The following is a 21,777-nucleotide window of genomic DNA, read 5'->3' on the forward strand; positions in this document are numbered from 1 at the left end:
CTCCGGGGCCCGTTCTGGGCATGCGTCACTACCCGCCCGCGCGCAGGCGCAGTAGCTTCCGCAGTAACCGGGACTGCCCATTTTCGATGCAGGGGAGCGTTTGCTCCCAAGCCAGTTCAGGCTACCCTAATTGACCACCTTTCCCGTGGGCCCCCGCCCTCCGATGGCTGTGGGGGAAGCCTCGCGAGATCGCCTTCGGCAGTCCCCGGCGGGGCCATCTTTGTGCCTGGCGAGCGACGGCGCCCGACGGGAGCCCTGAAGCCGGCGGTTCGCTTGCCAAGCACTCGCCGAGACCGGATCCAGGAAATACGAGGCGGGCCTCGGTGGGAGGGACGCACTGAGGGAGGAGGGAGGAAAGGGGGCGGCGGCGGCGGCGGCGGCGGCGGCGGCGGCGGCTCTCACCAGATCCGGGCCCCGCGCGGCGCGCACCCGAGGGGGGTCGGGCGGGGAAGCGGCGCCGGCCCGGACCCCCCGTGGGAGCAGGCGGTGGCAGCGGCGGACGGGGAGCAGCGGCTGCCGGGTGAGTGTCCTCGAGGAGGCCCGTCACCTGCCCAGTGCGTCGGGGGTGGCCCCGGGGTCGTCCCGGTGACCCCGCGCTCGGGCGGTGGGCGTGTGCGCGACTGCGGGTGCCCCGGGGGCTCGGCTCGGCCTGGGGCTGCGGCGGACACCGGGAACCGCGGGGCGGCAGGAGGTCTGCGCAGGGCCTCGCGCTCCCGCTCCCGCCCCGGACGCCCCGGGAGGCCGAGGAGAGAGGGAGTGGCCGGGGGCCTGGGTTGGCCTTGGCCCCTCCAACGGAGGGGATGATGTCCTTGCGAAGAGTGAACCTCTGTGGACGGGCTTCAAGCCCCAGCAAGGCGTTTGGGGATGAGGACTAGCACCGCCAAGGTTGGGGCTGTTGAGGGTTTTGAGAGACGTGGGGAAGATTAGTAGTGATCGTAATAATTGTTCTAAAAGAGGTTTGCAGATGGCTGTTGGCAGGTGTGGAGTCAGGAGAAAGCGTTGTCTCTGTTCGTTTAAAGAAGATCACAGAAGCAGTTCTGTGAGGTCCAGTAACAGATGTGAGTTAGTCCCAGTTGGAATTCTCTAGTTTATTACCATGTACCAGCTCGTTAAAGCGCATAAAAGCAGGACTTGGGGGATGGGATGGACGGACAAGGTGGGTTATCAAGTAAGCTACGTATAAAGTCAAACTTTCATATTGGTGATGAAAAGCACTTCTGTCTTTACTGAAACATAATTTTTTAAATTGCTTAAGACACCTTGTCACTTTGGGTCCAGACAGGGCTTGTCAATTCCATGTGTTCTTTCGGGATGTTTGTCAGTTAGACAATAATTTTGGCTTGTGATGTATTTAACTCTGGTTTGTAAAAGGACAAGAATGAATGGGAAAGAAGAACAATTTGACAAACTTCGCTTCTTTGGCACACTTTTTCGTTTTGGAAGGATAAGGGGATTTACTTTTTTTCTTTGCTTTGCAAATGTTTTGCAGTAGTATGCAAGAACATTTGTGAGAAGAAAGAAGCGTTTCAACCAAGAAAGGGCTTTTGAGATCAGGGTTTAGTTTTTCACAGTATTAAGTTATAAAAGGTGTCATCACCCATGGTAAGTTTTGTGATGGTGTCTTTTGATGAACTCTGGAAGAAGAATGCAAGCATATACATGTACATAATTTTAAGTCAGTGTGTGATACAAAGTTTTTCAGCTTTAGACCTCCCCTGCCCCCCATTTGCCTACAACTGGCTTAATCAAGGGAAACGCTTTAGTGAAGGTAAATATTAGATATGTGATTTCCATCTTTACATTTGGCAGAACATAATAATCTGTGTTTTGTCACTCTTAGTTTTCTTCCACGTTTATTTGACACAGCCTTCTCAATTATGGATACCATAGTTTGTGTTGGAGTGAAGGGAGCTAACGTTGAATATATTCAGGCACTGGGCTCAGTGAGTTATGTCCATCTGCATGTAATCCTCGTAGCTACTCTGTGCTAAAGATAATGTTATCTCTGTTGTACAAATATCGACAGTAACCCCAGTATTTTTCACTAACTTTTCCTTTTCGTATAGCTAGTGAGTTGCAGAGCTAGAACTCAAACTCATGTGTGTCTGATTCTAGAATATGTGCTTTTTCTACCGTACTCTGCATAAGTGTATGTGCTGACTAATACAAAGTTTATGAAAATGGAAATTTTTGTTTCAAAGAAACCTTTCAATTCTGTTGGTAATCTCGAAAGCTTTCAGTGTCCTTGACTGAAGATAATCTCGTTTTTTTTCTTTTTATGTCCATTTTCTAGCCAGAGGTAACATTTTAGCAGAAGTCTGCTGATTATTAAAGATTCCCAGTAGCCATTAGAGACCTAGCTGAAATTCAGATGTTCAGCAATTTTGTGTCCAGTTTCAGTACACCCAAGATAATTCAAAGATCAAATATTTTGTTTATTCTGGTCCTGAATAGTTTTCCAAATTGCATTACTAAAATAAAATATCAACTGTTTGTAGGGGTTTGAATTTGCTTTATCGTAGCTGGGAGGTACACACACCCATACCCTCCCACCTACTCACCCACCCACCTACTTCTCCAACAAGTAGAGTACTTGATAACAGACACTGTTTTTCTTCTTTTTAATTTAGTACAGAGGTTTCAGACCCAGTTCGAGGTTTCCAGAAAATACGGCAGCTATTCTGGGATCCAGCATAATCTTCTATGGGGCTAGGGAATAAAAGACTTTCCGGGTTCCCAGGCAGTATCTGAGATGTCTGGCAAACAGGAGGAACGTCTTGCTAGTGCACAGCCATTAGTGACTTTTGTCCCCCACTGGTCTCTGCTCTTGCATCTTTGATGTGCTGCTGACTTGCCAATCCTGGCCATTATCTCTACTCAAGAGAGAGTTCATCTGGAAGAGTAGCTGCTGAAATTTAAAAAAAAGGAAAGGTTGTTAAGTGTCTGGCATTCATCCTCCAGCAGGTTATTTGGTTAGGTTTACCTGTTGAATTAATTACCCCTGGCTGAAAGTTCTGGGAAAGTTATTATGGAACTTGGGATTTGCTGCTGCTGCTTTTAAGAAATAAATTATTTGGGAGCCTTCGGTTAAGTAACCGTATCTCCCGGAAGCAATGGGCATTAGAGGCTGGAGGCAAAAGAAGTCCTGTGCTCCTCAGGACACATCTGCTCGTGTGTGTGTTATATGGAGTTTGGAGCTTTGCTTGAAATACCTTGGAGTCCTGACAGGCAGCGTTTGGTCTGAAGGAGCAAGTTTTTCATTATAGTTATACTCCCAAGAAAGAGTTAAACATACTTCCTTATTTGTGAAGGTAATTACTCATGGTATTTGGGCTATTGGGTGAAAAAATTGACGAATGATAATGTAACTGAGTGCTCACCAAGTAAATAAAAAAGCTTTTCTGAAATGATTTATATTGCCACTATATAAAGAAAAGACACCAGGAAATTGTCTCAGATGTCTTTAGAAGTTTATTTTTATACCTTCCCCATAATAAGCCTCAATTTATTCCCATGGCCACAAATATTCGTTTGTCTAAAAGTGAAATGGACCTGATGAAATATTTGGAACTGTCAAAATGAGTTAATCCTAAATATTTAAGAGCATTTATTATAGTTTACCTCATGGGCAGTTCTATTCGTTTATTTGTCCGACCCTTCAACATCCCACTTCCCTCCTGCTTCAGATTTCTCTCCTTTTCTTCCTCTTTCTGACACTGCTCTACTGATAACTGGAGCCTTGCTGTAGTTCTCAGTTGACGCTGAAGTCTTTGGGCAGAGTGGCTGCTGACACGGTGGGCAAGGAGACTCCTCTAAGTCGATTCCCCTTCTCCGAATCCCGGTGCTCTAGAAGGTCAAGAGGGACTTGGACAAGACCCCTTAGCCCAGTCCGTTCTTTCTTGAAAAGGAGAATGAGAGTAGCCAGAGTGAGGGAGGCAGTGTTAAGACTCTTGCCATGGTTTCTCTTTTTCTTTTCCTTTCCTCTCCTAAGCGTTAAGGAGGAGAGTGTGTCAAAACCCACTGCTGCGGGAGCAGGCATTGTTCCCTCGTCCTTTTCTACAGCCCACGCCGACCCCCGCACTTTGTCCTCTCTCCTTTTAGCTGCCATCTCACCCTTCATCCTTCTCTCCCAAGTAGGTTTTGCCTTTCTTATCTCAGGATCTCCTCCCACCGAAGCTCTGCCTTTTTGTCCTTCTAACTCTGCAGCCTAATGCACCGCCTTTCCTCGTGGCTCTGCCTTGAACATGGAAGCCTAGGCCTGTGGTCCTAGGGGAGCTCAGACTCCCAGGTAGGGGAGGAAAGAATAGTTTCCGACTTCCAGAATTGAATAGGGCAGGGGCAGTTGCTTTTAGTTTAAGTTGAATGCTAAATGGGTTTTCCCATAGAAACACTGCCCATGCAGGTCTGGTATTTTATTATCCTTCTGTAACCTTATGGGTGTTTAAGCTTTAAGCTTTTGTGTGCTGGTTTGGAAACCTGGTACATAGACCTTTGTTTCCTGGGAAGGCAACTTCTGAGATTCAAATAGATGATTTTAAAAAATCAGCTTGTGCTCTAGAAGTTGTTGGAGGTTCGGTGCTTTTTGTTAATCATTCGGTGGGATGGTAGGGAGTGCACCTTTAGCTATCCAAAATTAGATGTGTTACGTGGATCAGATGGCTCTTCTAGGAGATAGACTGATAGCCTTTTTAGATTGTCAGTGAAGAATTTCTGCATTTAGGCACATGTTTTGAAATACAGTTGAAGTTCAGTCCATCTCAGGTTAATGTTTGTCATTAAAGCAGATGTTACAGTGTTGTGGAAAGAACAGTTTTGCTTTGTCATGAAAGGAATATCTTGTTCCCACTATTTCTTGCTGCTGTTTTGAAACTTTTCAAGGGTCTTGGAACTCGTGCAGTTATTTTACCCTAGTTTAACTAATGGTAAATGTGGACAGTATGTTTTTCCTGAAGATTTTGAAGTAAAGTTTTAGTAGTCTTGGTGAAGTTAGATGCTGTTAGCGCTGTCTGTAGTGTTCAAACAGTTAAGTGAGGGATTTCAAAGTGATCAAAGTAAAATATATTTTAAATTTGTTCTCCATGAATGTGTTCAGTCTTAGCTTGGTTGAAGAACATTCCTAATAAAAGGCAAGATGGGTGTTCTTTTTAATCTCCAAACCACTCTTTTTTTAAAAATGAATTTGAGTAAGCACCCTTTATTTTAAAAATGAGTTTACCAAAATCAGTGTTACCTCAATTAAAAAAAAGAGTTTACCAAATTATTTCATTACACACAGAGTGCAGTGGTTAAAAACGTGATCTCTAGAGGTAAAAGGCTCAGATGTTCGAATCTTACTTTTGACACTTAACTAGTTTTGTGATGGTCTTTGGCAAATTGCTTAATCTCTGACCTGTTGCCTCATTTTTGAAATTGGGATCGTGTAATAGCTACCTCACAGGACTTTTTTGTGCAGATTAAATGAGCCAGAGGATGTATAATGCTTAGAACATGCCTGGCAATGGTAAATGCTCAAAGTTGGTTCTTCCTGTTATTATTACATTGTCATTGTCATTATTACTGCTGCTGTTACTACTTTAGCTACCTTCTGAAATGACACCTCTTCTGTCTTGGATGTGTGTGTGTGAAAGATATACTTGTTTATTCAGTAGTAATTTTTTGGTGCAAAGCTTATGGGGGTCCCGGGAGAACAGTGTATTAACTATTAGATATATCCAAAATTGGCCATAGGGCAGGAAATCCATAACATATTAAGCTAATTTTTTTCAGTAACACCATTCCTATTGTGTTAAGTATAAGGAACTATGCTACTTTGATGTATGAGCAAAACTGGTTATTTGAATAACCACAGTGTCTTTATTAAAATCTGTTTTATTATCTTGGCATCTATAAGACCAGAGTCTGCGTAGACAGAGCCTCAATTTCTAAATGGTCCATTTATAAGACTTTCTTTTTGGAAATCAGCACCATTTTCCCACAGAAATAATGTCATATATGGCCTTCAGATTCCCTGTCCAGCCCAACATATCTGAATTTGAAGACTGATAGTACTAAAAACGAACTTCTCTGTATAATAGTGTCTCAGCAAGAACATGCGCTGAGAATGGGTACTGAGAGATTATGAGAACAGTCTCGAAGATGCGGCAGCGGGGTCACATTCCTTTGTGATTTTAGCAAGGACTCAAGCCTTGGGCGGAGGGCTTTCTCCTCTGGTGGAGGCTGAGGAGAGAGTGGAGGGTGGGACCTGATCTCTAGAAGGCGGGAGCTTTTTCCTGGCTTGGCTCCTCAAAAGGCTGTGTAGTATAGTGCTTGCCCTCAAATCTCTGTTCCATTGCTTACAGGACTTCTCGTCTGTAAAATGCAGGTACAGATACTGCCTAGCTTACAGGGCTCTTGGGAGGGTTACATGTATGAATATATATAAAGCACTTAGAACAGCACCTGGCCCATAGGTGAGTGCATAAGAAGTGTTATATATTTATTATGAAGCTTTACTGTTTTAGAGCCTTTAGAATTACACCAACTCCCGCCCCTTTGCTTGGGTGTCCATGCCCATATCTGTTGTACTTAAATAGGATTGGTCTCCTCCTTTATCCACTGAGATGGTTTCATAACTTTTTATTTTCATCCCTGCCTAAAGTAAGCATCTTTTTTTTTTTTTTGGAGGCTTTTCTGGGGTTTACTTTATTTAGTAACATTGGAGAAATAGGTAACATTTCTTCTGTGAACCCACCCCTGTCCCCTATGCAGGCCTTGCGGGGATGGCGATACATTACTTGAAGGTACTGACTGTGGACATTTGATTGGGTTGGAACTGAGGTACAAACTTCTCAACCTTTGGTAGTTCACGCTAAGTCCTTTGTTTTTAAGTAAGCTTTTTATTTTGGAATAATTTTAAATCTATAGAAAAGTTGCAAAGATAGTACTGAGTTCCCGTATACCCTTCACCCAGGTACGCATAACCATGCTTCATTTGTCAAAACTAAGACACTAACATTGGTATATTAAGATTAGCTAAACTGCAATTTTATTCGATTTCACCAGTTTTCTTGCTAATGTAGGATACCACGTTGCATTTAGTTGTCATTTTTAGTTGTTTGCGTTTATATCATTGAGATCTCCTGTTCTTTAGTGAATGAGTTTCTGTGGCCACAAAACCATTTTCTGATTTGAGTTGTCTGCAGGTCCTCAAAAGGCCAGGGGTTTCCCCTGGTGATGGCAAGTCCAGGGATTCATCTTAGCCCTGAACTTTATAGTTTGACATAAAAGTAGAGAGACTTAATGAGAGTGGAAAGAATGCTATAGGGATGGGGTAGAGACTAAAGCATTTTTATAATTTAAAAAAATGTTTTCACAGGATTAAATGGGTTGTTTTATGTACTGTTCACTTTTGATGGATTTAGCTTCAAAATGACAACTCATCCTTCCTTTTAAAAATGTTAAAGTTATATAGAAAGCATATTTTCTTCATATTGGATATAGAAGGTAACTGGAATGAATGGGAGAAATTAATTTTTTGTACTTATGATTTAATAAGAAATTAATATTTAGTACAATAATTTAATGTCAATTACTTAGCACATTTGTTTATACGTACTGGTTTCAGTTTGTCGTCATGATTGATTTTTTTTTAAGTCTTTTTCAGGAGTACCATATGCTGTGGTGCCATTGTCATTCTAAATTATCACATATGCCTTAAGTTTGACGTAAGAGTCATCATTTAGCGTAAACAGAAAGTTATCTGTTAGGCTGCACAGCATGAACTTGACTTCTAGAAAGTCTTATCTTTTCTGCCTCAGAAAGAGCTTTTGGCTATTAGTCATGGATGGCAAAGAAATTAATTTTGAGTTGATAACATTTGGATGAAAATATTTCAATTGAATATGATATGCATTGAGACACACTGCCAGTAAACAAATTCTCTTGGTGGGTGGAAATCCCCTAGAACTTACAGAAAATTGGGAGAGGGGTGAACTTAACTTAGGTTGTTTCTACTTACTGAGAGCTGCTTATGACCTTGTATAAATCACCCAACTTCAAAGGACCTTGGTTTCTTCATTTGTAAAGTTAGGAAATTTGACTAGATGTGTGCGTTTATTAGTTCATTTCTGAGGTTTGAAAGACCCTCTTATTTAATAAAAACCTGTAAGATCGAGTTGCGTGTCTTTGATCTTTATGAATCAACACTAGTCACTAAATCTAGTTATAAATCAGTTTATCTTTTTGGATTCGAATAGTTTCTAACCAATGTTACTGTAAGTTTGAGAGTCACTAGTTGGTTTGACACCTCTATTAATATTTTTTGGTAACTAGCATGTTGTCTAATACCTGCTTTTTTAGTTTTTGTTAGTTATTTCTGTGCTTTGACCTGAAGCAATGGACTTCAAACTTTTTTGCTGTTGTATCCCTTAACCAATTTTGAAAAACAGATACTGCTTTACACTTAAAAAATAATTTATTAAAGTTTAATATATGTGTAGAAGTACACATCAGTAGTGAACAGCTCAGTGGATTTTCACCAACTGAGCCCACTCGTGTACGAGCACCCAGATCAAGAGAGTGAATGTTACCAGCCACCTAGGAGCCCCTTTGTGTGCTCTTCTGGTCACTTATCATCCTGTCCTCCAATTATTTCCCCACTTTTAACATCACAGATTAGTTTTGCCTACTTTTGTACTTTATATAAATGGAATCTCACTGTGATCTCTTGTGCACCCTTATGAATGTGAGATTTAGCTACATTGTGTGTAGTTGTAGACTACTGGTTCTCATTACTGTATATATCCCATCGTGTAAATATGTTACTATGTATTGTTCTCTTGTTGAGGGATGTGTAGGTAGGCTTCAGTTTTTGGAGAATGTCTTTGTGACCTTGGAGTGGGCAAAGCTTTCTTAAACAGGACTTTTTCAATGATAAATACTTCTTTTAGAATTCTGACTGGAGAAAGAATAGGAGAACTGGTTTGTTTTAATATGGGCATCTAAAAAATTTTTGAGTTAATATATAATAAACTCCTTTACTCTGTAAATCTCAGGGAAAGTGTCCGTATTCATAACTAAATCTTCTAGGTGACTGAGATTTGTGCTTTCATAGCTATTTTGGGTGGAATTCCTTCAAAAATGTGTTATGTACTTCTTTGCCTATTTTGTTGCTGATTTTTAGAAGTTCTTTATTATATGTTAGAAATGAGCCCTTGCTGGTTGCAAGGGCATGGTTTTTTATTTTTAATGCGTCTTTTGATAAACCAAAGTTCTTAATTTTAATGTAGTATGAATTATCATTATTTAATGTTTAAACTAGACATCAGATCAGGTTCAGTTTAAAATATCCTCTCCTGTTCTCTCTCATCCTCCAGAAGCTTTATTATTTTGGCTTTCATGTATAGGTCTAGCGTCTGCCTGAAATTGATTTTTGTGCATCATGTGAGAAAGGGGACAATATTATTTTTTTCCACATGGATGGCTAACTGTCCCAGCACACGATCTTTTCCTACTGTTGTCAGGAGTCAAATATCCCTATGTCTAGGGTTCTGTTTCTTGGCTGTCTATTCTGTTCTGTCGGTCCTTGGACTGATACCACACTGTCTCCTTTACTATGGCTTTGTCGTAAGTCTCGATGTTGAGTAGAACAAGTCCTTCCACCTGGTTGTCCTTTGAGAGCGTCTTGGCTATTCTTGGCCCTTTGCACATTAACATGAATTTTAGTATCATCTTGTCACTTTCCACACACCACAAATACACACACACACGAACTTGTGATTTTGATTGTGTTTGTATGGAATCTACAGAGCAGTTTAGGAAGAACTGACATCTTTATCATATCGTTTTCTGATTCATGAACACAATATACTGCTCCATTTATTTAGATCCTTTTTAATTTCTCTTGATAATGTTTATAATTTTCTCCAGAAAGTCGTTCACGACTTTTGAGAGTTTTATGCCTAGATTTTTGATATTTTTTGATATCGTAAATTTTTATAGACTTCATTTTGTTTGTTGTTTATAAAAATACAATTGACTTTTTTATATTGACCAAAACCTAGCAATTGTGCTGTTTATTGCTTTTAGTAATTTTTCTTTAGAGTCTTTTTATTTCTTCCTTTCAAATTGTTATACTTTTATTTGTTTATTACTGTGCTAACTAGTACTTAGCTTCTAATATTGAATAGTAGTAGTGATAGAGGGCACCATTGTTTTGTTGCCCTTCTCAAAGGGAAAACTTTCAACATTTCTCCACTAAATGTGGCATTTGCTTTAATTTTTTCCCACTCTATTAAATTAAGGAAGTTTCTATTCTTGGTTTGGTAGGAGCTTATATCATGAATGATACTGGATTTTATCAAATGCTTTCCCTACTGTTAATGTAATCGTATGATGTTGCTCCTTGAATCAAATTATATCAGTTGATTTCCTAATGCTAAATCAACTTTGCATTCCAGAAATAAACCCAGTTTGGTCATCATCACATTTTCTTTTTATTTTTCTAAGGAATTTTGGATCTTTGTTTTTGAGTGAGATTGGCCTCTAATTTTGTTTTCTGGTACTGTCTTTGTGAGATTTTGGTGGCCTTGTAGAATGAGTTAAGGAATATACCTCCTCTTTCTTTTTTTAAAAAAATTTTTTTAAAACTTATTTTAACTAAAAAACCCAGTTTACCCATTTCTCGCACCCTCACTCCCCATCTCTTAAAACCACCAATCTGTTCTTTGTATCTATGAGTTTGTTTTTTAGATTCCACATATAAAAAAGACCATATGGTATTTGTCTTTCTCTGACTTATTTCACTTAGCATAATGCCCTCAAGATCCATCCATGTTGTCACAAGTAGCAAGATTTCATTCATTTTATGGCTGAATAGTATTCTATTTTGTGTGTGTGTGTGTGTGTGTGTGTGTATACACACACGCGCGCCACAATTTCTTTATCTATTCATCCATTGATGGACACCTAGGTTGTTTCCATATCTTGACTACTGTAAGTAATGCTGCATTGAACACGAGGGTGCATATATCTTTCCAAGTGAGTATTTTCATTTTCTTCAGATACATACCCAGAAGTAGGATTGCTAGATCGTATGGTAATTCTATTTTTAATTTTTTGAGAAACTTCCATACTGTCTTCCATAGTGGTTGCATCAATTTATATTCCCACCAACAGTGCGCAAGGGCTCCTTTTTCTCCACATCCTCACCAAAACTTATTTTTTGTCTTTTTTTTTTTTTGAGGAAGATTAGCCCTGAGCTAACATCTGCTGCCAATCCTCCTCTTTATGCTGAGGAAGACTGGACCTGAGCTAATATCCGTGCCCGTCTTCCTCTACTTTATAGGTGGGACGCCTGTCACAGCATGGCTTGCCAAGTGGTGCCATGTCTGCACCCGGAATCCGAACTGGTGAACCCTGGGCCGCCGAAGTGGAACGTGTGAACTTAACCACTGCGCCACCGGGCCAAGCCCTCTTGTCTTTTTGATAATAGCTATATTTTGTATATTATTCCCTTATCAGATATCTGATTTGGAAATATTTTCTTCCATTCATTAGGTTGCCTTTTCATTCTGTTGATTTTCTTTGCCACGCAGAAGCTTTTTAGTTTGATGTAGGCCCACTTGTTTATTTTCGCTTTTGTTGTCTTTGCTTTTGGTGTCAGATCCAAAAAATCATTGCCAAGACCTATGTCAAGGAGCTTACCACCTATGTTTTCTTCCAGCAGTTTTATGGTTTCAGGTTTTACATTCAAGTCTTTAATCCATTTTGAATCAATTTGGGGATATGGTATAAGATAGTGGTCCAGTTTCATTTTTTTGCATGTGGCTGTCCAGTTTTCCCAACATCATTTATTGAAGAGATTCTCCTTTCTCCGCTTTATATTCTTGGCTCCTTTGTCATAAATTAATTGATCACATGTGTAGGTTTATTTTTGGGCTGTCTGTTCCACTGATTTATGTGTCTGTTTTTATGCCAATACCATGCTGTTTTAATTAGTTTTGTAATAAAGTTTGAAATCAGGGAGCATGATGCTTCCAGTTTAGTTCTTCTTTCTCAAGATTGCTTTGGTGGGGGTATAAGGATTTGCCCTGAGGTGACATCCGTGACGGTCTTCCTCTATTTTTTGTGTGTGGGCTGCCAGCACAGCATGGCCTCTAACAGCAGTGTAGGTCCAGTCCTGGGAACTGAACCGAGGCTGCCAAGGCACAGCACGTCAAACTTAACCACTAGGTCAATGGGGCTGGCCCGATTGTTCTTATTTTGAACATTTCCGAGTGTACATGAATAACAAGTTCAGTGAACCTCTGATGCTGCAGTCATCAGCGTTTCACCATACTTGTTTCATCTTCCCCCAACCCTTTTTTCTGCTGAGAATTTATAGCCTATCAAAGACATTTAATCTCTAAATAATGTCTATAAAACAAGACATTTTCTTACATAACTGCAATGCATTGTTATATACAACACACCTGATAATGGTTCCTTGGTAACATATATGATACTTAGTCCATGTTCAAGTTTTTCCAATTGTCTAAAATGATTTTTTTATAGTCGGTTTGTTTGATTCATCAGAGGATTCAGGTGGTGACAGCTTGATCCCTTCATGAAGGTCCACTTTTCACCTAATGCTTTTACCGTCCATCGACTGTCATTGCATGGATTAGCTATTTAATTGAAAGGTGCAAAATTGTGATTGTTCTAATTTGATCAGTTCTGCAATGATTAGCTGAAATTTTTCTTTATGGAAGAACTTTTTCCTCATTCACTAGGGCTATTTGGTTAACCTGAAATATCTACTAATGAGTTCTTGAGTTGTTAAGGTCCCCTAGTGAGGAACCAAGAGTCTGCTTTCTTCTTTAGCTCAGACTCTTTTTTAATTCACTAAGGCTTCTGATAAGTACTGTTGTCCCTTCTTGAGGAAGTTAAAGTTACTCTTGAATGGTAGACTAGTGATTTCATGGCTTGGCTTGTCGAGGGCCTCCCGGTCCTGAGTGAGCAGTTCTGATTCTACTGAGAAGGGGTAGTGAGGGGACAAAGAAAAAACCGTCAGCCCCTTTCGCTGTTGGGCCTTGCAGTGAGGGTATGGTGCTCACTTGGGGTGTGGAAGTTTTAAAAATTCCGCTTCTTTACCAGAGAATAAATCAGACTCAGTATGGAGTTGTTTAAATTTAAAGACCTCTGGCCCTCAGGGCTGGCCCAGTGGCACAAAAGTTAAGTGCGCATGTTCCGCTTCTCGGTGGCCTGGAGTTCACCAGTTCGGATCCTGGGTGTGGACATGGCGCCGCTTGGCACGCCATGCTGTGGCAGGCATCCCACATATAAAGTAGAGGAAGATGGGCACGGATGTTAGCTCAGGGGCAGTCTCCCTCAGCAAAAAGAGGAGGATTGGTGGCAGTTAGCTCAGGGCTAATCTTCCTCCCCCAAAAAAAGACCTCTGGCCCTTAAAGGCCCTCAGCACAATTTTGTAGTCAAACTCATTACAATTTAATAACTTATTTAATACAATAGTTTAATGTACTTATTATAGGGAGCTGCAGGGACCCCTGATGGTTTGCCAGGAATGCAACTAAGATTCCTCTTGCCAGCTTTCTCTGAAGCCAAAACCTCAGAAAAGCTTTGGCTGTCCCCTCTGCTTTGCCAGCTCTGCCTTAGCCACTAGAGGTGACTGGAAAAGGGTAGCAGGGTGACTCAGGCAGTCAGGTAAACTTTCTTTTCTTTTCTTCTTTTTTGCTGAGGAAGATTGGCCCTGAGCTAACTTCTGTTGCCAATCTTCTCCTTTTTGCTTGAGGAAGATTGACCCTGAGCTAACATCTGTGCCAATCTTCCTCTATTTTGTATGTGAGTTGCTGCCACAGTATGGCTGACGAGTGGTGTAGGTCCATGCCCAGGAACTGAACCCAGGCCACCCCAGTGGAGTGCACCAAACTTAACCACTAGGCCATGGGGCCAGCCCCTGAACTTTCTTTTAGTATCTATGGAATGTAAATCTTATTCACTAAAATTTCAGTTAGTAAAGGTATACAGATGGCTGCTTTCTTTTTCCTGACCTTTCATTCATATACTGTATCACTTGCTTGTGCTGTCTTCTTTAAACCTTTCACAGTTTGAATCTTACCTCTTTGGCCTTTCATTTTTTTAGGACAGCGTCTTCAGCCTTTTCTTCAAGATTTTCACCGTGACTTGTTGCATGTCAAACTGGACAAGGTATCTTAGTTGAAGTTTCACCAATTGAAAAATTAGAGGTAAGGAGTGTATATCTGTGTGTCTCTGTATTCTTGTAGCCATATTAGAGCAAAAAACTTTTTTGAAAACTAATCTGTATTGCTCTTCACATGTTTGTTTAACCCATCCCCTCATCCTCATCCCTTTTGTGCATTTAAGAGCAAGGATGAAAAAAATAAAAATGTCCAGGTGATTTCATGTTTAGATTTAGGCCCCAAGTCAGGACCCTAAGCAAATTCTTTGTACAATTTATTTGCTACTAGAAACCTCACCAGCAGACGAAAGGGTAATTTAGCAGTTGATTTGAAATCAAAGGGGCTCATCCCACTCAGAACCTAGACACGCAGTACCTGAAGCTGCTGGAGCTTGAAAGACCTGCTCCAAGGAGTACTAGGTGTGTGTGCATGTGCTGATCTTCCAGCTTTCTAGTTTTTATTGTAATTTTTCTTAATCTCAGATCTATATCAGTACCTCAGTTGTATAGATGATAGATCTAGTATTAATGAATAAGGATATAATTTTTAAAGTGTTATTACAGTATAGTTCTTTTTTTTTTAAGATTTTATTTTTCCTTTTTCTCCCCAAAGCCCCCCGGTACATAGTTGTATATTTTTAGTTGTGGGTCCTTCTAGTTGTGGCATGTGGGATGCGGCCTCAGCATGGCCTGATGAGTGGTGCTGTGTCTGCACCCAGGATCCAAACTGATGAAACCCTCGGACACCGAAGCAGAGCGCACGAACTTAACCACTCGGCCGTGGGGCTGGCCCCCCACAATATAATTCTTGCTTTGAGCCGGTGGTAGATCTATATCAAGAAAGACTATATAGCAGTGTCAGCTTTGGTTTCTAGATAGTTTGTTTTTCCACCTTATAAAAATGTTCCCACTCTTTAACATCTGTTTCGTAGTGTAATAACATACGTGGGTGTGTGTTGTGAATTAAACACTGGACAAGATGTTATGAGGCCTGTTTTATAATCTTAGCTTTTTAGCAAGTTTTTAAATCCATCTAGCCTTTGGTTATCTCATGTAAAACAAGGGGATTGTACTGACGTTGGGTTCAGGGTTCCTCACCTTCGGCACTATTGACACTTTGGGCCAGATAATTGTTGTCAGGGGCTGTCCTGTGTACTTAGGATGTTTAGTAGTGTCCCTGGCCTTTGCCTGCCAAATGCCAATAGCACCCCTCCCCAGTATGACGGCCAAAAATGTCTCCAAACATTGCCCAATTTACCTTGCGGGGCAGAATTGCCCCCAGCTGAGAACGACTCGGGTAGATGATGTGTAGAGTTCCTTCCAGCTTTATAATTCTATTGTTTTTATTTTTAAAAATCCTGTGCTTCTTTGCAACCCAGCTTAAATGTTCTCTCTTCTGTGAAGCTTTCCTTGGTGCTACTTTTCCTTGTCCTTAATTGTTTCTTTTTCTCACAACTTATAGGACTTAATCCCACTCTATTAGAACTATCAGTGTGTCTCTCTCGCTTCGAGGCATGGGCCTCCTGTATCTCCAAGCTGAGTGCTCAGATTTTATTAAATGAGTGAGCCGTGGAGTCAGGAGTATTGTCAGGTTAGACGTTGTTAAAGAAGTGATTATGAATGGCATTTTTGTTAATCTTTCAAACTCTTCCAGTATGAAATTCCAACAGTTTGTGGTCTTGAATTTCTGAGTTAATGAGACTGGTTACTCTTTTTTTTTTCGTTTTAATCTTTTAGAAGGTTAAATAGTGTGTGTGAGGGAGCTGCAGAAAAGACATCAAGGCTGCATTTGAGGAAAATACAGTCACACAAAAATTGATAACATAAAGGGTTAAGTTGTTTCAGCTTTCATATCCAGATGTTTCTCAGATAACTCCACTTTGTTAATTAGAATGCTGCCATCTATTCAGATAAAAAGGAAAGGTAGCAGATATTTTTCTTGTATAACCTAGAGCACCTCACCATATTCTGTCAGTATTTCTCAGAGCAACCCACAGTAAGAAATACATTTTAATCATCATCTTGCACATAAACACATACCTCAAAGAAGTTTTTTGAAATAATGTTACCATACAATGTGTGAAGCACTCTGATATTTTCTGTTATGTTTCTTTCCTTCTTTTTTTTTCTTAAATACTTGTTATCACCCAGTAAATTTATTATACAATTCACTAATAGGTCACAACCCACCATTTGAAAAACACTGTTCTAAGTAATCTCCTTAAGTAATAAAATGTGGAGATGATCTGTGTCTGGCATATGTTACCAGTAGGTTGTCCTGTCTTTCTTTTTAAATAATGTCATATTTAAATAAGTCAAATAAGAGTTGTCCCAACAAAGACCTTGGAACACCTCAGCCAGAGCAAGTTAGATTTCCAATTATTTTAAAGTCCTATATTTTGTCATTTATACTAAGTATTTAGTGTGCACAAGGCACTATAGTTCAAAGAGCATGTTTGGTTTTCGTTCTCAAGATTTATGGTGATAAAACCTAGAGGGGAAGAAAAAGTTAATAAACATTTCAAGTGCTGAAAGTAGTAATAAACACACAGTGACTTCTGTAGGCGTTTAGGAAGGGGAGAAAGTTGTGCTGAGTCAAGTTGATGGGAGAAGGTTAATATGAATGTGGGGTAGATTTTGCATTGTCGTATCAGAGATTAGAAAAAGATTACACGGGGTAGAAAACAGCATTCATGTAGGTGCACGGTACTTCTTGCTCATACTTAAAGTTTATTTTTTGTGTAATGTTTAAGATAAAGTGAGAAATTAAAAAATAAAAAGTATGATAAAGCACTGAAAATATACAGTATATAAATAGGGTGTGTCATTTTAGTTCTATTGTGGTTATAAAATGAGGTTGAGTCAGGAGATTAATTAGAAAGTTATATGCATGATAGCTTTGATATAAGCCAATATTTGCCCTAAAATGATAAAGTTAACATTGAATGACTAGGTTTACTGAGAATGAAGATAATTTCTAAATGATGGGGAGAGAGAACGCTCATCTGTCAAAATAAGCTATTAAGGCTACTATTCTTTAGATAAATTGCTCTTCATGGAACAGAAATGGGTTATATAATAGCATTTTTTTAAAGTTATATACTATTTTGGCTATGCAATTGAAATTTTATATATGCTTCCTAGGCCCAGGCTTCATCCTTTCTTCTCTAAGTAGAATGGGGTCTCAGGATAGTAAGTCACAACCAGGTGTGCTACAGAAGCCTTAAGAAAACAAGCCATGGCCTATCTTTTTGTCTCTTTGAACTGCTGCTCTCTTCTGTGGGATAATGTAGAATTTAATTACTGTGAAAGATATTTGTGACCTAAAGGAAAAGAAGGAAATTCAGCTTATGATGATACTTGGGAAAGAACCACCTGACCTAAAAGTATGGTCTAGCATCCTGTCTGCTGTTACTTTAAGGCACCAGAAGTCTATGAGTTTTTGTCATTTTTCCGTATTGAGTTGAGAAGTTAACAAAAGGATAACTATCTCATTTTGTTAGATTTCCAGACTACTGAAAAGAAGGTGCTTTCAGAGCTGGAGATGTGTATAAGACTCCTGTGCCAGGGCTCATAAACCATCTTGAGGTAATTAAAAGAAAACTTTTAAATATACTTTATTTTTTGGAACAGTTTTAATTTTACAGAAAAACTGAGAAGATAATAGAGTTCCCATCTACGCTGCACCAAGTTTCCTCTATTATTAACAGCTTTCATTAGCATAGTACATTTGTTACAATTAACTAACCAGTATTAAAACATTGTCACTAACTAAAGTCTGTACTCTATTCAGATTTCCTTAGTTTTTACCTAATGTATTTTTTCTTTTTCAGGATCCCACCAGGATACCATGTTACGTTTAGTCATCATGTCTCCTTAGGTTCTTCTTGGCTGTGACAGATTCTCAGACTTTCCTTGTTTTGATGACCTTGTCAGTTTTGAGGAGACCTGATCAGGTATTTTGTAGAATGCCCCTCAGTTGGGATTTGTCCGATGTTTTTCTCACGGTTACACTGGGGTTATGGGTTTTTGGGAGGATGACTACCGGTAAACTGCCATTCTCACATTCTCATCACATTGTATCAAGAGTATATACCGTCAACATGATTTATCACTGTGAATGTTGACTTTGGTCACCTGGCTGAGAAGGTGTTTGTCAGGTTTCTCTACCTGTAAGAGTACAGTTACTCCTTTTTTTTAAAAAACCCCTTTTTGTACTGTGCTGTTTGGAAAGAAGTCACTATGTGTAGTCCACACTTAAGGAGTGGGAGTTATGCTCCATTTCCTGAAGGGGAATTCTTCTGTGTGGGAGATTGTCTCTTCTCCCTCATTTATTTATTTATTCATTCATTCAGTTATTTCTTTATATTAGTATGGGCTCATGGATATTTATTTTATCCTTTGGGTCATAATCCAATATTACTTTATTTATTTTTTGGCTCAAATTTTTCCAGCTTTGGCCATTGGGAGCTCTTTCTGTTGGTTCCTGTGTCACTTAGACATGCCCCTATTGTAATAGGGTTCTTCTTTTGAGCACATCCTTACTTTCTGGCACTACAAGATACTCCAGGCTCATCCTGTATATCCCCGTCCTAGTTCTAGAATCAGCAATTTCTCTACAAATCCCTGGTTCCTTTTATTAGAGAGTGCTATTGGAAATCAAGATCTGGGTGCTAGGTGTGCTTGTTGCTACTGGGATATCGTTGCCTCTAGGCCCTCTTAGCTGAAATCCCGTGTATATACTATCTGTATATTTATGCACATCCATAAATATTTCTGTGTATCCCATTTCTGTATATCTGTCTGTATCAATATTAAGCTAAACATGAGATCATACTGATATCTCCAACTCTAATCCATTATCATTCTAGCCTTCTCCCCTTGCTTGTCTGTAACCTTCCACTATAACAGTGAGAAACCTGGCTCCTACCATTCACCATTCATTTTCTTAATTGTTCAGCCCTAGTATACGTGTATAGATATGTATCAGAATTGTCAACCTGTACCCCCGTGGGAAACAGTTTTATCAAGTAGAGTACAATGCTTATAGACTGTACTTTCAGGGATCATTTCTGTAGGTTGTTACTAGAGTACAGTGCTTATGTACAGTTCCCTCTGCTTTTAGTCTTATAGATTCCGCTCATTTCTAAAGTTATTTAGATCAGCATTTTCCTCCCTCATCCCCTGCAGTGGTACTGTTTCATACATTTATAATACAGTTAGATGCTGTCATACGGTCTCCATTCCTTCCTGGGATTCCCCTGACCTCCTAAAAGGCTTTTTAAAATTTGCATGCTTTAAGGTTTGCTCTTTGTCTTATAAAGTTCCATGGGTTTTGACAAGCGCATAATGTCATGTATCTACCGTTACAATATCATACAGAATAATTTCACCGCCCTAAGCATCTCCTATGCTTCACCCATGAACCCTCTCTTCCTCCCCACAAACCCCTGGTAACCAGTGATCTTTTTACTTTCTCTATAGTTTTGCCTTTTCCAGAATGTTCTTGAGATATTTTTAGTCACTTTATAAAGGAAATCTTTGATTTCTCTAACCTAGATACCATTTTTTCCCAACCACCAATTCAATATTCTTAATTGAACAAAATATTTCTAGTAAATAAGAATGAAGGCTTTTGCATTTCTTTTTCATACACCATTATAGAAGGTCATTAAACTTTGTTTATTTTTTAATATCTTACCTCTTTGTTACTGACCTCGGAACTGGGAGGAGATGCCAAGTACCTTTATTTTTGTTTTTGTTGGACAGGTTAGTGGAGGAAGGCAGGGGGTGGCCTGTATGATATGTCCTGCATAGGTGACAGCTGGCAAACAGATAGTCACTTAGGGGGAGGATGTTAAGCTTAAATTTAATCTGAATATGTTTCTATTTGTTTCTGGGGGGCTACGTTTAATGTGAAAATGCTTTTGATGATGGGGCTGGCCCGGTGGCACAGCGGTTAAGTTTGCACATTCCGCTTCTTGGTGGCCCGGGGTTCACTGGTTCAGATCCCGGGTGCGGACATGGCACTGCTTGGCACACCATGCTGTGGTAGGCGTCCCACATATAAAGTAGAGGAAGATGGGCATGGATGTTAGCTCAGGGCCAGGCTTCCTCAGCAAAAAGAGGAGGACTGGCAGTAGTTAGCTCAGGGCTAATCTTCCTCAAACAAAACAAAACAAAACAAAACAAACAGACAAACGAAAATGCTTTTGATGATTCTTTTAATATGAATATTATTTTGATCCATAGTATATCTCTTTTGAGAATATAACAGTATGAGATAGATGTCGTTAATATGTAACTATTTCAAAATGGTTTCCACTGTAGGGAAAATCATATAGGACAATTGTCTGAGAAATTATTTGGAAGGCTCGTTTAAGGGAAATAATAATCACCATATTCCTATCTCTCTGTTGTTATTTTGGTAGCACCTTTGCATATAAATGTGCAAAATCCTGAAATTAGGACCCTTACCTCTGCCAGTAAAAGACCATTTGTTATGCCCCAATGTCAGCCACTTTTTGTTGCTGTTTACCTTGAAGAATTCACAACCTGGTACAAAAATTCTTGTTTTAAAAGCAGGTTTTGGTTTAAACTTTACACTGTCTTTAAGAGTTATGATATCATCAAAGTCTTACCATGTGGCCAACAGTACAGGAGAATAATGGTTAAAGCATAGCCTTCAAGTTTGTATCCTAGCTTTGCTGCTTGTTAACTGTGTGACCACAGGCAAATTATTTGCCCTTTCTGAGCCTCACATTTCCTCATTTGTAAAATGTGGATGATGTTATTCTGTCTCCCATGGATGATAGCAGAGATTAAATGAGATAAAGCACTTAGCACAGCGCCTGGGACATAGATATGGCTCAAGAAATACTATCTAAAATTAAAACCTCTAAAACAGCAAGAAGATGGATGAATGTTCCAAAGCTTTGTACTAGTATACGTGTTTTTGTTCAACCGTTATTACTTGGACAAGACCAGTCAGAAAAATGAATGATTCCTTTATTTTTAATCTTAAAAGTCCTCTCAGGACGATGCTAACTTTTCTTCAAACTTGGGAAATGCTCGCCTCACCAAACAACATGCTAGTAGTGGTTGTCAGCCCGAGATCCTGTTGCCTGTCCAGGGGCCACTTGGGGGGGCTGCTGGGATTTTACAGGAGGGGCCAGGATGCTAAGCACCTTGCAACACACACAACAGGCTCGCATTATGAAGAATTATTGTGCCCAGATTACCACATCAGTAGCATACTGTTGAGACACACTAGACTAGACTGATAGAGTATTATCTTTAAACCTCACTGTCGAACACATTTCAGGTGTCACAGACCCAGCAAGTATATCAGTGAGTGAAGCAAGGCTGGCCTGAGTATGTGGGACACCCTAGGGAGTGTAGGAACTAGGCAGGCTGGAGAGTATGTGTCCTTTCTAAATGGGAGCAACGCCTCAGCTTTAGCCAATTGTTGCCTACTGTTGCTAGCTCTTCTGATTTTTTCAGAGAAAAGCTAGATATCCACAGTTTTATGTAAAATTTCCCTATTTTAAAGTGTGGCTCAATTTTTTTTTTTTTTTTACACTGCCAGAGCCAAACCAAGC

At 39.8% G+C, this 21,777-nt stretch overlaps 1 protein-coding gene across 5 annotated transcripts in view; it reads left to right on the plus strand.

The window, feature by feature from the left end:
• Window positions 1-344: 344 nt before the first annotated feature.
• TAB3 (TGF-beta activated kinase 1 (MAP3K7) binding protein 3) overlaps window positions 345-21,777 on the plus strand; it is a 59,671-nt gene continuing 38,238 nt past the window's right edge. For 2 of the 5 annotated variants that reach the window (XR_006890297.1, XR_006890298.1), the window contains exons 1-4: window positions 345-520; window positions 14,120-14,222; window positions 17,680-17,764; window positions 18,010-18,132. The gene's annotated coding sequence lies outside the window, so the exon portion shown is untranslated. Of the gene's footprint in view, window positions 521-765; window positions 886-14,119; window positions 14,223-17,679; window positions 17,765-18,009; window positions 18,133-21,777 lie in introns of those variants that run through there. The other 3 variants (XM_046673169.1, XM_046673171.1, XM_046673170.1) reach the window with 2 other exon arrangements.

This window comes from Equus quagga, chromosome 10, assembly GCF_021613505.1.
Source record: "Equus quagga isolate Etosha38 chromosome 10, UCLA_HA_Equagga_1.0, whole genome shotgun sequence".
In the NCBI taxonomy this organism is placed as follows: domain Eukaryota; kingdom Metazoa; phylum Chordata; class Mammalia; order Perissodactyla; family Equidae; genus Equus; species Equus quagga.